Here is a 15538-nt window from a genome sequence, read left to right as displayed (position 1 = left end):
GTGAAGGAAGCTGAGCACAAACACCACATGCTGATTCCATTTATATGAGACGTCCAGAACACGTAGTCAGCGAGACAGAAAGTCAGCAGGTAGTTGCCAGGAGCTCAGGGAAGAGGGGAGTGGGGAGTGACTGTGGCTTGATTTCCTTAACTGTAAAAGGGGGATTATAATTGCACCTCATAGTATAATTGTAGAAATTAATACATGTAGAGCTTTTAGAACATAGCTGTGATACTTCATTTTAGAACAAGAAATATATATTTGGTCTTCATCCCCATTTCTGGCACAGAGCTCCTAAAACCCTAAGAATATCCCAAGTGATGAGTGACAAAAGTATCTTTTTATGTTAACAAGGTGTGGGATTGAATTATTCACCTGTGGAACCTGGAGCTATCTCTCCTTAGAGAGTGTCAGAATTGACTTGAATTGCAGGACACCCTCTGACCGTGTGGAGTATCCTCTCTTACGCTGAAATTGTTGACCAGAATAGTTAATTGCTTCTTATAGTCAAGTTTGCAGTAAACGTTAGCTATTGCTATTTCTTTTCTTTTTTTTTTTTTGAGTTTTGCAGTTTATTTATTGAAACCTCATACATACATTGCTTGGATGTAGAATTCTAAAACCACGTTTTTCAAAAAAAAATGTTTGTATCCCATATCATGGAATAATGAATATACCAATGGAATACATGAGTCGCTCAATTTGCTTCTCAATGTGTTAAACAGAGAATTACTTGCTCATTTGGTACACATTACCTCATCCGCTTCTTCACCTTCTTCATCATAATTATCATCATCATCTTCAATAACTTCTCCAGTGAAGTATAACACTCATCTTGGGATTATACACTCACGTAAAAAGTGACCAGTTTCAAAGTCTGCAGCGAGGATAGCTTCAGAATCATCATCCAGATCTCCACTCTCAGGAACTTCAGGAGGGGCAAAAAAATTAAAGAAAGAGTCATTAGAAACTGTTTTGGTCACAGTACGAACTGTCCCACGTCCCTTGTGTTTCTGCTTCTTCTTAATCGTTTTCAAAGTGACATTCTTCCCTTTTTGCCAATCTATCTGGCACCCTGTACAACCCATAATTTCTGGCCCATCAAAAGAAAAGGGATCAGAATCATCTGGTTCTGACCTCATCCTCTATGTCTTTGTCAACACTTCATTTGTGAAATATTCATTGGGTTCAAAGTGAAATTCTAAGACAAAACTCATAGGTTGCCCAGCATCTGAGAACTTCACTTGAATATCTTTCAAGTGCTTCAGAATAGGCTCATCGTGTTCCTGAACCATATCACTGAGCAAGTCAACATTCTTAAAAACGGTCAACCAACACTCAGGAATTCCCTTGGGATCTTCTTTTTCTTCATCCTTTTTCTCATCTTCAATCTTGGCCTTTTCTTTTAGCTCCTCCGAAATTTCATCTTCCCCATCTGGTTTCCATTCACATTCTTCTTCTGTAGGTTCATAAATGGCATTAATGATCTCAAATCGCTTATCAAACAGGCTGATAAAGAACAGCATACTTTCTTTCAAGATCATGAACTTCCTCATAGAATTGGGCTTCGATCTGTGCACATTTAACTAGAAGGTTTTTGAGAGCATTCACTCGTCTTTTAACCACCCTAGGCAAGCTTTCAATGTATCCTGTTGGTGTTTCTACCAGACCATCAAGTCTTTCTTGAAGGGCTGCAAGAATCTGAGGATTTTGCATCATCTGAACAGTCAGCTGACGCACTTTGATTTTTGTTTCTTCACCAGTTTCTTCTTCTTCTACTTCTTCAACATCATCCAAATCTTGATCAAGTTCAGACTGTCCTTTGTAAGGTTCAAATGTACCAATTACTTGTCAATGTCTGCCATGTTGTACAAATGCCAAGTATTTTCAAAAATGGCAAATTTCGTTTTCCAGCTCAGCTCTCCGGTGGCGAGAGCGGGGAGCCGAGCGGCCCGAGCTGAGCAGGCAGTGACTAGGGCAGCGGCGGGAGGAGCAGGAGGCGGCGCCATGAGCAGATGGCACTAAAAAAGCAGCTGTTGCTATTTCTAAGGATGCTGAGAGAATAGACTTGCCCATTGCTACATCCCTTCTGTGGAAGACTATTGGGAAAAGTCCACGAGACTTCAAGTTGTGATAAACAGATGAACGTCTCTCCCATGCACTCCCCCGCCTTCCCCCTGATGCTGGCACTAGGGAGGCCCCCAAAGAAAGCAAAGATAGGTGGCTCTTGGAATGTGGCTTGTCCTGAGCCATAGAGAGTTAGAGAAGGTGACTCCTGCCCCTGGTTCTTCCTAAACCAGCACAAACTCCATTCCTTGCCCTGGATTGTTCTTCATATCATGATAAGCACAGAGAAAATTGCAAGGAACATTCTGGACTCTACTTTTAAGTCCTTCTTCATAAATAGAACAACAAGATCCTGGCACTATTTTGGGCCATTCAGTTCAGTTCAGTTCAGTCGCTCAGTTGTGTCCGACTCTTTGCGACCCCATGAATCACACGCCAGGTCTCCCTGTCCATCACCAACTCCCAGAGTTCACTCAGACTCATGTCCATCGAGTCAGTGATGCCATCCAGCCATCTCATCCTCAGTCGTCCGCTTCTCCTCCTGCCCCGAATCCCTCCCAGCATCAGAGTCTTTTCCAATGAGTCAACTCTTCGCATGAGGTGGCCAAAGTACTGGAGCTTCAGCTTTAGCATCATTCCTTCCAAAGAAATCCCAGGGTTGATCTCCTTCAGAATGGACTGGTTGATCTCCTTGCAGTCCAAGGGACTCTCAAGAGTTTTCTCCCACACCACAGTTCAAAAGCATCAATTCTTTGGTGCTCAGCCTTCTTCACAGTCCAACTCTCACATCCATACATGACCACAGGAAAAACCATAGCCTTGACTAGACGGACCTTAGTCTGCAAAGTAATGTCTCTGCTTTTGAATATGCTATCTAGGTTGGTCATAACTTAACACTGTAAGTGGCCATTAAAAATAACCGCCTCACTCCTTGCCCTGTCATCTTTTATTTTATTGCCATTTCCTCCAGGCACTTATCTGAAGTTATTCTGCTAGTGTTCACATTCGCTGTAATGTACAATTGTTTGTCCTGTAGAATGAGGGTTCCGGGGGGACAAAGTTCCTGACTGTCTTCTTTCTCACTGCTGGATCCCAGCACCTGGAATAAAGACCAGAACATGGCAGGCATTCAGTGGATATTTCTGAAATAATGAATGAATGGTCCATGCCCCAGCGCTCAACACAGTGCCAATGTTCCAGACACAATAATCTCTATCGATAATCACCGCTCAGCCTCCACTCCCCCTCTGAGAGAACCAGTCAGTGTTTGCCCTCTGCGCCTCTGCTTCTGGGGCCCCTCCACACTGGGGGTGGCTCAAAGGACCTCCCTCACCACACATACTACCTCTGCCATCATGACTGGTTAGACCTGGGGTGGATTCCTTCTCTAAGCTGAGACATTCCTAATTTTGTTCTGGAAAATTTGGGCTTGCACTCAGAGAGAGTTGGTGCTTAAAATGTGAAGCTGGAGAGGTCTGGATCTCAAATATATTCAAAGCAGAAGGAGCTAGTATGAAGGTAAAGAGAATAAAACCCACTGTCGAGAGGAAGTGAAGAGATGGGAGAAGAGTGAGGAAGAGAGAGGGAGAGATAGTCCGGGCAAGTGAACTCGTTGATTGGAGCATGCTGGTTTCCAGCTTTTCATCTTGCCCCTCAAGACTCAGCTGTGTTTCTAGCCTTGGTTATTTCTTTCACTTTACATTAGTTTGATTGGGTTTCTGTTTCTTGCCCACAAAAAATTCCTGACCACTCAACCGTAGCATGTGGGAGGCATTCTCAAAACCTTTGTTGACTTGACTACCATTTCTCATATATTTGTTCATTTGTTCACTTACTCAACAAGTATTTATCAAGCTGGGCACTGGGCTAGAAAATAGAGGAAAACAGATGTGCAGAAAGTTAGACACTGCCTCTGCCTTGGTGGAATTAGGACAGGGAGACAGCACTAATCAAATAAAGACAAGAAGAGAAACAGTGGATGTTTGCATCATATACTGTCTGCTATGTGCCAGGAATGTGTTGGGCATCATCAGTATTAAGGGGACCACCATCTGCTTAGAATGGGGACCCACATATGGTTCTTTACCAACCAAAGAACCAAGCACTAACACACATTTTATCTGATTTGACGCTCAGACTGATCCCACATAATTGATTTTTAAAAGGTATCCATTTTATAGACATGTTTGTAAAACTGAGCCCCACCCACAAGGGTTACGTGACTTATCCAAAGTCAGTGAGGTTGGTCAGAGGCAGAGCCTGGACTTAACTGCTGTCTTCTGTCTCCAAAGCCCAGTACGGTTCTTTATCAGCCATCCTGCAAAATGCTGCCTCTACGAGGAGATGACAAGTGTGGCAGAACCATCACTGCACAACCCTGAAGAAACATTGGGCAGCAGGTATCCAGACAGGACTCTGCTCTGCTATTTTTAGGATAAATTCTGCTAAACCTATGCAAGCAGCAAAGGGAAGAGGCAGTTAGCTGTGCCGGCTGAAGGAGTGTGTATGCCCAGTGCTGGATCTCTGACAGAGGCCCAGGGTCCCCCACCTCGGGAGGCAGGCTGGATGGCTGAAGTTCACAAGGCCACCTCTCTCTTCCCTAAATCTCCCAGACAGCCAGGGTCTGGTACCTGGGGGTTTCACACGCAGGCCTCACAGTGAGATGATAAACACAGTCCTGGCCACAGAGCTTCGAGGAGGCTCAGACTAGGCTCATTGCAACTACTTTAAAGGACTCAAATAAACTGGACATTCCTGTGTGGGGGGGTGGTATCTTGTTTTTCTTTCTGACTCATCTCTCAGCACTCTCAGAAAGGAGAGAATTTACCTCCTCAGGGCTATAAAAACGAATGTCAGTGAAACCTTCAGAACTCGCTTAGTGCACTGGAACCCTGGTCTTCAGGCAACCTTTCCTCCAAAGAAGACGAGAGGTGGGTTTTTATTTGATTTTATAAGGCCAAGGAATATTCTGTTATTGTTTCTCAAGGTGTGCTCTGTGGAACACTGACATTCAAATCAACTTTATCAAAGTAAGTGTTCAGCTAACTGGACTCTCGTTTCAGATTGGATGAATTAATTCTTCAGAGCATGGGACCCAGGAAGTTTCATTTTAAACAAGTACTGTTGCTAATCCTTAAGTACAATAAGGCCTGAAAACAACCATTCTACCCTATGTGTTCGCCTACCAGGGTGCCAGAACATGCTGCAAACAAATGACTGGTTCTAACATCTTGGCCCTCTAGGTCAAATGTTCTCCACTTCCATACTATTAACACCTGGCCCAGGTAGTTTTTTTGCAGTTGGGGGTTATCCTCTACGTTATAGAATGTTTAGCACCATCCTATTAGATACCTATAATGACTTACCTCCAGTTATGGCAACCAGAAACGGCTCCAAATATCAATAGAATGTCAATGACCAATGACAAGTGTCCCCTGGGGACAGAACCTCCCCTCCTTTACACCCTACTGAGCAGCACTGTTGTAGATAAGTGGGTTCCAATCCTGGCTGAACATTGGAGTCACTCAAGGACCTTTGTCAAACTTGGATTATTGAACTTTACCCCAAGAAAGTCTTGTTTGTTTGAGTTGGGGTGGAAGCTAGGCACCATTAAGGTTTCCCAAATGATTCAGTATGGCAGAGTTGAGAATCCCTGCTCCAGGGAGGTGCTGGAGGCATGCGTCTACAAATATGTCTGTGACTTCATGGAAGCTATAAACACTCAAGTCACACTGATGGCATTATCTGAGCACCTATGTACCATCAGGACCAGGCAGCCAGATAGGATGACAAAAGCCACCTCTTTTGAAACTAACAAACACAGAGCTTCAGCCAAATACATTATAAATTCCTCCCATCTCACCCCACATATGACCTAAGTCAGAATTTAAAACAGAACTTTTCTTGATGGCTAGGAAAACAGATAAATTTTTTTCTACTGGATGGTAAAATATAGAGATATGACAGCTGAAAAAGCTGCAGTCATTTTGCCACTATCAAAGAAGTTGACCAAAAATGGAAAGAGTGCTCAGAGGAGGGCAGCACCAAAAGAATCACAGAGCAACAGAGCTATAGCCTTGATCAAATTGTACCTGAATTCCACACTGCCAAGTTATAATCAGTTACATGACAAGATAAACCATCTTTATTTTTTAAGTAAGCCAGCTTTGACTGTGTGGATCACAATAAACAGTGGAAAATTCTGAAAGAGATGGGAATACCAGACCACCTGACCTGCCTCTTGAGAAATCTGTATGCAGGTCAGGAAGCAACAGAACTGGACATGGAACAACAGACTGGTTCCAAAAAAGGAGTACGTCAAGGCTGTATATTGTCACCTTGCTTGTTTAACTTATATGCAGAGTACATCATGAGAAACACTGGCCTGGATGAAGCACAGGCTGGAATCAAGATTGCCGGGAGAAATATCAATAACCTCAGATATACAATGACACCACCCTTATGGCAGAAAGTGAAGAGGAACTAAAAAGCCTCTTGATGAAAGTGAAAGAAGAGAGTGAAAAAGTTGGCTTAAAGCTCAACATTGAGAAAACGAAGATCATGGCGTCCGGTCCCATCACTTCATGGGAAATAGATGGAGAAACAGTGGAAACAGTGTCAGACTTTATTTTTTGGGGCTCCAAAGTCACTGAAGATGGTGATTGCAGCCATGAAATTAAAAGACACTTACTCCTTGGAAGGAAAGTTATGACCAACCTAGATAGCATATTCAAAAGCAGAGACGTTACTTTGCCAACAAAGGTCTGTCTAGTCAAGGCTATGGTTTTTCCTGTGGTCATGTATGGATGTGAGAGTTGGATTGTGAAGAAAGCTGAGTGCTGAAGAATTGATGCATTTGAACTGTGGTGTTGGAGAAGACTCTTGCGAGTCCCTTGGACTGCAAGGAGATCCAACCAGTCCATCCTAAAGGAGATCAGCCCTGGGATTTCTTTGGAAGGAATGATGCTAAAGCTGAAATTCCAGTACTTTGGCCACCTCATGTGAAGAGTTGACTCATTGGAAAAGACCCTGATGCTGGGAAGGATTGGGGGCAGGAGGAGAAGGAGGTGACAGAGGATGAGATGGCTGGATGGCATCACCGACTCAATGGACATGAGTATGAGAGAACTCTGGGAGTTGGTGATGGACAGGGAGGCCTGGCGTGCTGTGATTCAAGGGGTCGCAAAGAGTCGGACATGACTGAGCGACTGAACTGAAATGAAGCCATCTTGAGGTGCATTTTCTGTTACCTGCAATCAAAAGCACTCTAACTGATATACCACTCCAGATCAGTATCCTCTTGCAGTTATAGATGGTCCCCAAATTACAGTGGTTTGACTTACAATTTTTCAACTTTATGATGATGTGAAAGAAACACACATTCAGCAGAAACTGTACCTTTAATTTTGAATGTTGATCTTTTCCAGTCTAGCACTATGATATTGTCTTGAGATGCTGGACAGGGCAGCGAGTGCAGCTCCCAGTCAATCACCGATCACAGGGTAAACAACTGATAGAACCATTCTGTACTCTCAGAACCACTCTGTTTTTCACTCTTAGTATAGTATTCAATAAATTACACGAAATAGTCACAACTTCATTATAAATTAGGCTTTGTGTTAGATGATTTTGCTCAACTTTAGGGTAATGTAGGTGGCACAGTGGTAAAGAATTTGCCTGCCAGTGCAAGAGATGCAAGAGATTCGGGTTTGAATCCTGGGTCAGGGAGATCCGCTGTAGGAGGAAACGGCAACCCATTCCAGTATTCTCACCTGGAAAACTCCACAGACAGGGGAGCTTGGTGGGCTACAGTCCAGGGAGTCACAAAGAGTCAGACACGACTGATGACTAAGCACACACACATACAGGGTAATGTAGTGTTCTGAGCACTTTAAGGTAGGCTAGGCTATGGTCGACCCACTCCAGCGTTCTTGCCTGGAGAATCCCAGGGACGGAGGAGCCTGGTGGGCTGCCGTCTATGGGGTCGCACAGAGTCGGACACAACTGAAGCAACTTAGCAGCAGCAGCAGCAGCAGCGGGCTACGGTAAAACTATGGTATTCAGCAGGTCAGATACATTAAATGCATTTCCAACATAGCATATTTTTCAGTTATGATGGGCTTATCAGATGGAATCTCACTATAAGTCAAGGAAGATCTGTATAGTAGATTGCTTAGAGGTAATGAAATGAAATAATTTTTAAGGCAGGGCAAGAAAAGAACTTAACATAAAATGTTTTCTATCTTTTGAGCTCCTACCCCTCTCCTTTTAGTGTGCATTGTACCTTAACTAGATCCCCTAAGAAGACTCAGGAATGCCTACTAATCAAAAAAAAAAAAAAAGAAGAAGAAGCAATTTCTTCCTGACACCAGCAAGATAACTCCTTAGGAGATGACATTCCTTTCTCAATTCTGTAAGGGGTTACAATGACTAGTCTTATTTTGATGTATAACCCTTTGTCTCAAAAACTTATATAAATGTGGTTTGACCTCTAATGGGTGGAATAGTCCTCAGAAGTTTCTGAATGACTGTCTCCTGGGTTATAATCCTCTGGTTGGCCTGAATAAAATGTTCCATTTCTTTCTTAGATTGACTATCGATTAATTTTTTTTTATCAACAAGCCTTGATGAAGAATGGTCCTTGAACCAGCAGCCTCAACATCACTTAGGAACTTCTTGGAAATGCAGAATCTCAGGCTCCTCTTCAGATCTACTGAATCAGAAACTGTGCTCTAATAAGAACCTTGAGGGACTCATATGAACATTAAAGCTTAAAAAACCTGGACTTAGGTAACTGCTTTCTTAAGCACTGAGCTAGATAATAGGGACCCAAGGATAAGCAAAAAACAGACTTGGTTACTTGGTTCTATGACTTGGTTAAATGCCCTGTTTTATACTTGCCAGCTCCATCAGTTCACCCATTCTTTCACTCATTCAACAAATACATATTTAGCACTACGTTTATGAGTTTAAGGGCTTCCCTGCTGGCTCAGTCGGTAAAGAATCCACCTGCAGTGCAGGAGACTACCTGCAATGCAGGGACAAAATTAGCAGAAACACTAAAAAGTGTGCTCAGAGAAGGGAGACGAGGCATACTCTGCCCTTTCAGAAGCTCGTTGCGCATTTGAGAAAACAGATATCGTAATCGCACAGATAAATGTTAACATGCCAGTGATGTGAGTGCTACCCTGGAGAGGTCCTGTGGGGGTTCCTCCCATCCGGTTCCTCCATGGGGCATATTTGATTTGATCAGAGTGGGCAGGCAAGGCTGCCCTGAGGAGATCTGAAGTGCGAGTAGAGAAGAATGGGACACGTAAAGAGGAGAGTATTTGAGGCAAAAGGAAAGACAACGTGTAAGCTTTTCAAGCTGGAAGAAGCAAGTGAACACAACAGTTGCCAGGAGCAGGGAGCAGGGAGGGTCAGAATGAGACCAGACAGGTAACCAAGGGCCAGCGTCTTTAACAATATAAAAACCACGTTAAGGATTCCTCCCTTAATCCTCAAACTAACAGCCATTGATGCATTTTAATATTGATTTCAGTTTGATAGGAATACTTAACATGAAATCTACCTTCTTACCACATTTGTACATGTACATTATTGTTGGCTTTAGGCTGACAATGTTATACAGCTTTTCTAGAGCTTATTTATCCTCCTTAACTGAAAGTTAATGCCTGCTGATGAGTATTCCCCTATATCCCTCACTCCCAGCTCCTAGCAACCACCCTTCTTTGATTTTATAAATTTGACTATTTTACATATCTCAAGTAAGCAGGATCATGTAGTATTTGTCTTTCTGTAGCTGGCTTATTTCATTTAGCATAATATCCTTGAGGTTCATCCACGTTGTTGCATATTGCAGAGTTTCTTTTTATCATAAGGTGGAATAGTATTCCCCCATGTGTATATGCCACATTGATTTTATTCATTCATCCGTCAATGGACTTTTAGGTTGCTTCCACACCTTGGCTATTGTGAATACTGCTGTTTTGAACATGGGAATGTTAATTTCTCTTTGAGACTCTGATTGCAGTTCTTTGGATCAGATACCCAGAGTTGGGATTGCTGGATCACATAGTAGCTCTATTTTTTTTTTTTTCACTTTTTTGAGGAATCTCTGTACTGTTCTCCGTAGTGGGTGCATCCGCTTGCATTCTCACCAGCAATGTGCAAGCCTTTCCATCCTTGCCACAACCTCCACCTCCTCGCCAACATTTGCTGCCTCTTTTGAAAATAGCCATCCTGGCAGGTGAGGTGAGATCTGATTATGGTTTTGATTTGCATTTCCCTGATAATCAGTGATGTTAAGCCTTTGTTCATCTGCCTGTCAGTTGTTTGTATGTCTTCTTTGCAGAAAAGTGTCTTCAAGTCCTTAGCCCATTTAATCAAGTTTTAAGTTATCTTGCTATTGAGTTGTAGGAGTTTCTAATATACTTGGACATCAGATTTGTGGTTTCCATGTATTTTATCCCATCCTATAGGATAGCGTCACCACGTTGATTCCTTTGCTGAGCAGGAAGTCATTGACATCTTTTAAATATAGTGCTTTCCCACATAGCACAGTTTATCAACTGAGAGTGTACACAATCTGAGCCCTTGTCCCAACACCTTTTGTTCTTATCTTCCCCCTCCTTGCCTTAGCACCCAGCAGAGTAGACCAGCATGGCCTAGCTTGTTCACACCACACTTGTTATTTGGGGCTGACAGACAGAATGGAGCTATGGGTCAGGCTGACTTGACCCAAATCCATTTCTATATCTTTGTTGCTGTGAGGGCCACAATGACAGTGACTACAGGTGACAGTGTTACAGCGTGCTCAGCACTCCACCACACACCTGGGCACAAAGAAGGGCAGACTAGGGACTTCTCTGCTGGTCCACTGGTTAACATTCCGTGTGTCCAAGGCAGGAGGTGTGGGTTCCATCTCTGGTTGGGGAACTAACGTTTCATGGTGAAGCCAGAAAAAAAAAAGACAGACTAAATAATTGTTAGGTGAATGGCCTAACCCAGGGAAGCTGGATTCCCTAATCATCACCCCTAGTGACTGTTTGCATCAAGACTCCCTGGAGAGCTGGCTCTCATGTCTATGAGGGAGGCGCCAATTGGATGTGCCAGTGGGGCACTCAGAAGGACCCCTGGCTTTGCAGAGGCAGCTCTGGGAGCCCAGGTCTATGGTCTAGGCCAGAAAGCCTTGAACTTGGGCCTGCTTGGTCAGAATGCCTGTCCTCTCCCCAGGAGAACCTTCTTCTGCAATGTTCTCCAGGTCTTCCCATGAGAGCCAGTCAGCCTGGTCCCCCACGGAGTATGCCCGCACACGTGTGGCTTTGGAGCCATGAGCAGAGCTGGTGTGCCTGGGTATGTGTCTACTTCTGCAGCCAAGAGTGTCCTGAGCAGGACTGTCCTGAATGCCCTGCTTTTGTAGACAGCTCTATGGTTTCAGAGGGCCCCCCAGGTGGCACTAGTGGTGAAGAGCCCCGTGCCAATGCTGAAGACATGAGAGATGTGGGTCTGATCCCTGGGTTGGGAAGGTCCCCTGGAGAAGGGCATGGCAATCCACTCCAGTATTCTTGCCTGGAGAATCCCATGGACAGAGGAACCTGGCCTAGCTATAGTCCACGAGGTTACAAAGAGCCGGACATGACTGAAGTGACTTAACATAACATTGTTAAAAAAATGTGAAAATATAAAAAAGAAAAGAATCACACCTTAGAGGTGATGATTATGTGCATTTCGGGATATACTCTTTCATAATTTAATTTTTGCAGGTAAATACATATGTACACAAGGCTGTGGTTCATGTGATCAGTTTGATTCAGATCAGTTAAGCTGCTCAGTTGTGTCTGACTCTTTGCGACCCCATGGACCACAGCACACCAGGCTTTCCTGCCCATCACCAACTCCCAGAGCTTACTCAAACTCATGCCCATTGAGTCAGTGATATCATCCAACCACCTCATGCTCTGTCATCCCCTTCTCCTCCCACCTTCATTCTTTCCCAGCATCAGGTTTTTTCCCACGAGTCAGTTCTTTGCATCAGGTGACCAAAGTATTGGAGTTTCAGCTTCAGCATTAGTCCTTCCAGTGAATATTCAGGACTGATTTCCTTTAGGATGGACTGGTTGGATCTCCTTGCAGTCCAAGGGACTCTCAAGAGTCTCCTTGCTTTTGGATCATAAAAAAAGAAAGAGCGTTCCAGAAAAACATCTACTTCTGTTTTATTGACTATGCCTTTGACTGTATGGATCACAACAAACTGTGGAAAATTCTGAAAGAGATGGGAATACCAGACCACCTGACCTGCCTCCTGAGAAATCTATATGCAGATCAAGAAGCAACAGTTAGAACTGGACATGGAACAACAGGCTGGTTCCAAATCGGGAAAGGAGTACGTCAAGGCTGTATATTGTCACCCTGCTTATTTAACTTATATGCAGAGTACATCATAAGAAATGTTGGGCTGGAAGAAGCACAAGCTGGAATCAAGAATGCCAGAAGAACTAGCAATAACCTCAGATATGTAGATAACACCACCCTTATGGCAGAAAGTGAAGAGGAACTAAAGAGCCTCTTGATGAAGGTGAAAGAGGAGAGTGAAAAAGCTGGCCTAAAACTCAGCATCCAAAAAACGAAGATCATGGCATCCAGTCCCATCACTTCATGGCAAATAGATGGGGAAACAATAGAAACAGTGAGAGACTTTATTTTTCTGGGCTCCAAAATCACTGCAGATGGTGACTGCAGCCATGAAATTAAAAGACAATTGCTCTTTGGAAGAAAAACTATGACCAACCTAGACAGCATATTAAAAAGCAGAGACATTACTTTGCTGACAAAAGTCCATCTAGTCAAAAATATGGTTTTTCCAGTAGTCATGTATGGATGTGAGAGCTGGACTATAAAGAAAGCTGAGCACCTAAGAATTGATGCTTTTCAACTGTGGTGTTGGAGAAGACTCTTGAGAGTCCCTTTGACTGTAAGGAGATCCAACCAGTCCATCCTAAAGGAAATCAGTCCTGAATATTCATTGGAAGGACTGACGCTGAAGCTGAAACTCCAATACTTTGGCCACCTGATGCAAAGAACTGACTCATGGGAAAAAACCTGATGCTGGGAAAGAATGAAGGCAGGAGGAGAAGGGGACGACAGAGGATGAGACGGTTGGATGGCATCACCGACTCAATGGACATGAGTTTGAGCAAGCTCTGGGAGTTGGTGATGGACAGGAAAGCCTGGTGTGCTGCAGTCCATGGGGTCACAAAAGGTCAGATATGACTGAGCAACTGACGTGAATTGAACATATATACCTATTTTTTAAAACAAAGGTGAAATGATTATTCAGTTTTTAAATTAAAAGTTCTCAAAAGTGAAAAGTGCATACTAGTCTACCTTTCCTATTAAAACAAATCATAGGAAGTTAATGTTCTCAGATTAAATTTCAATCATACAAAGATACATACAAAGATACATCTTTATCTTTGTAGAATAATATTATTATGATTATTATAATGTCACCTTTTCCCAAAACAATTACAAAAAGCATATTTTCAGAGTTCTGGCTTATAAAGAAGTGACTTAACTTTCAAATTTTACTCAGGCTGGGAAAAATAAATGTGGGGAATATTTTTTTACTTAGCTGGTTTTCAGTGAATTTCTTCTATGATCATAGAGGAGAAAGGGGAAAAAAAGAATTAAAATAAGATAGCACATTTTCTAGTTTCAATTTCCATCTGGAGAGGTTATATTTAGCTTAAAATGAGGATATAACATTTTCCCTAGGTACCTCACGTTCAAAGGAAAAAAAAAACCAAAAAACTATTAAATGATGATGAATATTAAAAAAAAAAAGGTATGTGTTTCACGATCTGAATGGAATGCTGAGTCAGCAATGCCTGTCAAAAAGGCAAGAGAATTTGGAATTTTGTATATTACCAAGAACTATCTTGTAACTGGATGCCCAGACATGGCTGAAACCATGCAGAACGTTCTCGCTGGTTGGTACTTCCACAAATGTAATGAATATGAAGTACACTTTGGAACCTGATATGGCCAGCAATGGGCTTGCCGAGTGGTTCAGTGGTAAAGAACCTGCCTGACAATGTAAGAGATGTAGGAGGCACGGGTTGGGAAAATCCCTGGAGGATGAAATGGCAACACACTCCAGTATTCTTGCCTGGAGAATCCCATAGATAGAGGAGCCTGATGGGCTACAGTCCACGGAGTTGCAGAAAGTCAGGTGTGACTCAGTATGTACCCAAGGACATGATCAGCAATGAGCTACATTATTTGTATACTGACACCCCCACCACCCAGTTCATATGCTGAAATTCTATCCTTAGTGTGATGCTACTAGTGGGGGGAGGAGGGACTTTGGGAAGGTAATTAGTTCCCAAAGATGGAGCCCTCATGAATGAGATTAGCGTCCCATTTATTAGATCCCTTATAAAAGGGACCTGAGACAGCTCTCTCACCATCTTTCCACCATGTGAGGATACAGTGAAAAATCCATCTTTCCACCTAGAAGAGAGATCTCACCAAACCCAACCATGCTGGCACCCTGTTCCTAGAATTCCAACCTCCAGATCTATGAGAAATAAATGTTTGTTGTTTAAGACATCTAGTCTGCGTTAGTTTGTTACGACCACTTCAAATGACTGAAGCAGTGTCCTTTAAAATGAATATGATCACATTTATCTGTCTGAGCATGATCTAAGATAACAAAGTGTTTATCTAACCAAAAAGAACTAGGAAATATTTATTCATGAAAATACCGTGAAGTGTTTATACTGCCACCTGATCGTTTCTGTGATCTGATATCATCATTTTCTCCTCTTAGATGATACTCATTGCTGTTCTCTCTTGGTTTCTAGTACTAGCAAGCTATGGGAAGACTTGGCGCCTACAGGTTTCCCACCACACCCCCAGTCTCCAACTTTATTAGCTCAGGTTTTTAAACCACTGATTTTACAGTAATTCCTAAAATATCCCTTCTGGACTGCATCACCTCTCTGAGTCACTCATCCTGCCCTCACGGTTCCAGAAACTTCTTGGCTTGGGTGTAAACCCTACTTCTTGGGCCAGGGCTTCCCCAGTTGCAGAAAGAACTGCTAGGTCAGCCAGATGTCTGACTGTTTCACCTACATAGCGCTTGTAAATGCTGTCTGGCATCATGTTCTCCACATTTTTCCCAGTTTCCAGAACTTTATGAGTACTGAACTTTTGAAGGCACGCTGTGAGGGATGAAGAGACACACAGAAGCCCTCAGCAGTGGTGGCAACGCAGCACCCACTCCCGTGTCTGGATGGTGTGTACGAGAGTGTGCCCAGAAGTCACTCTATGCTCTGGGCCTCAGTTCACCCTCCTTCCCCCCACGACTCTGCACTTAGAGACTCCTCTTCTCAGTCCATCCCAGGAGATGGCATTACAGTATGCTTCTTAACATTGACTTACATCACATTCTCCACACACACCACAT

At 43.2% G+C, this 15538-nt stretch overlaps 1 pseudogene; it reads right to left on the bottom strand.

Annotated features, from left to right (window-relative positions):
- Nucleotides 1-558: 558 nt before the first annotated feature.
- LOC120867642 lies at nucleotides 559-15234 on the bottom strand (annotated as a pseudogene).
- Nucleotides 15235-15538: the final 304 nt, after the last annotated feature.

Source organism: Oryx dammah, unplaced genomic scaffold (genome assembly GCF_014754425.2).
Source record: "Oryx dammah isolate SB20612 unplaced genomic scaffold, SCBI_Odam_1.1 HiC_scaffold_9, whole genome shotgun sequence".
In the NCBI taxonomy this organism is placed as follows: Eukaryota; Metazoa; Chordata; class Mammalia; order Artiodactyla; family Bovidae; genus Oryx; species Oryx dammah.
Note: the sequence above shows the minus strand (reverse complement) of the source record. Positions and strands in the feature narration are given on the sequence as shown.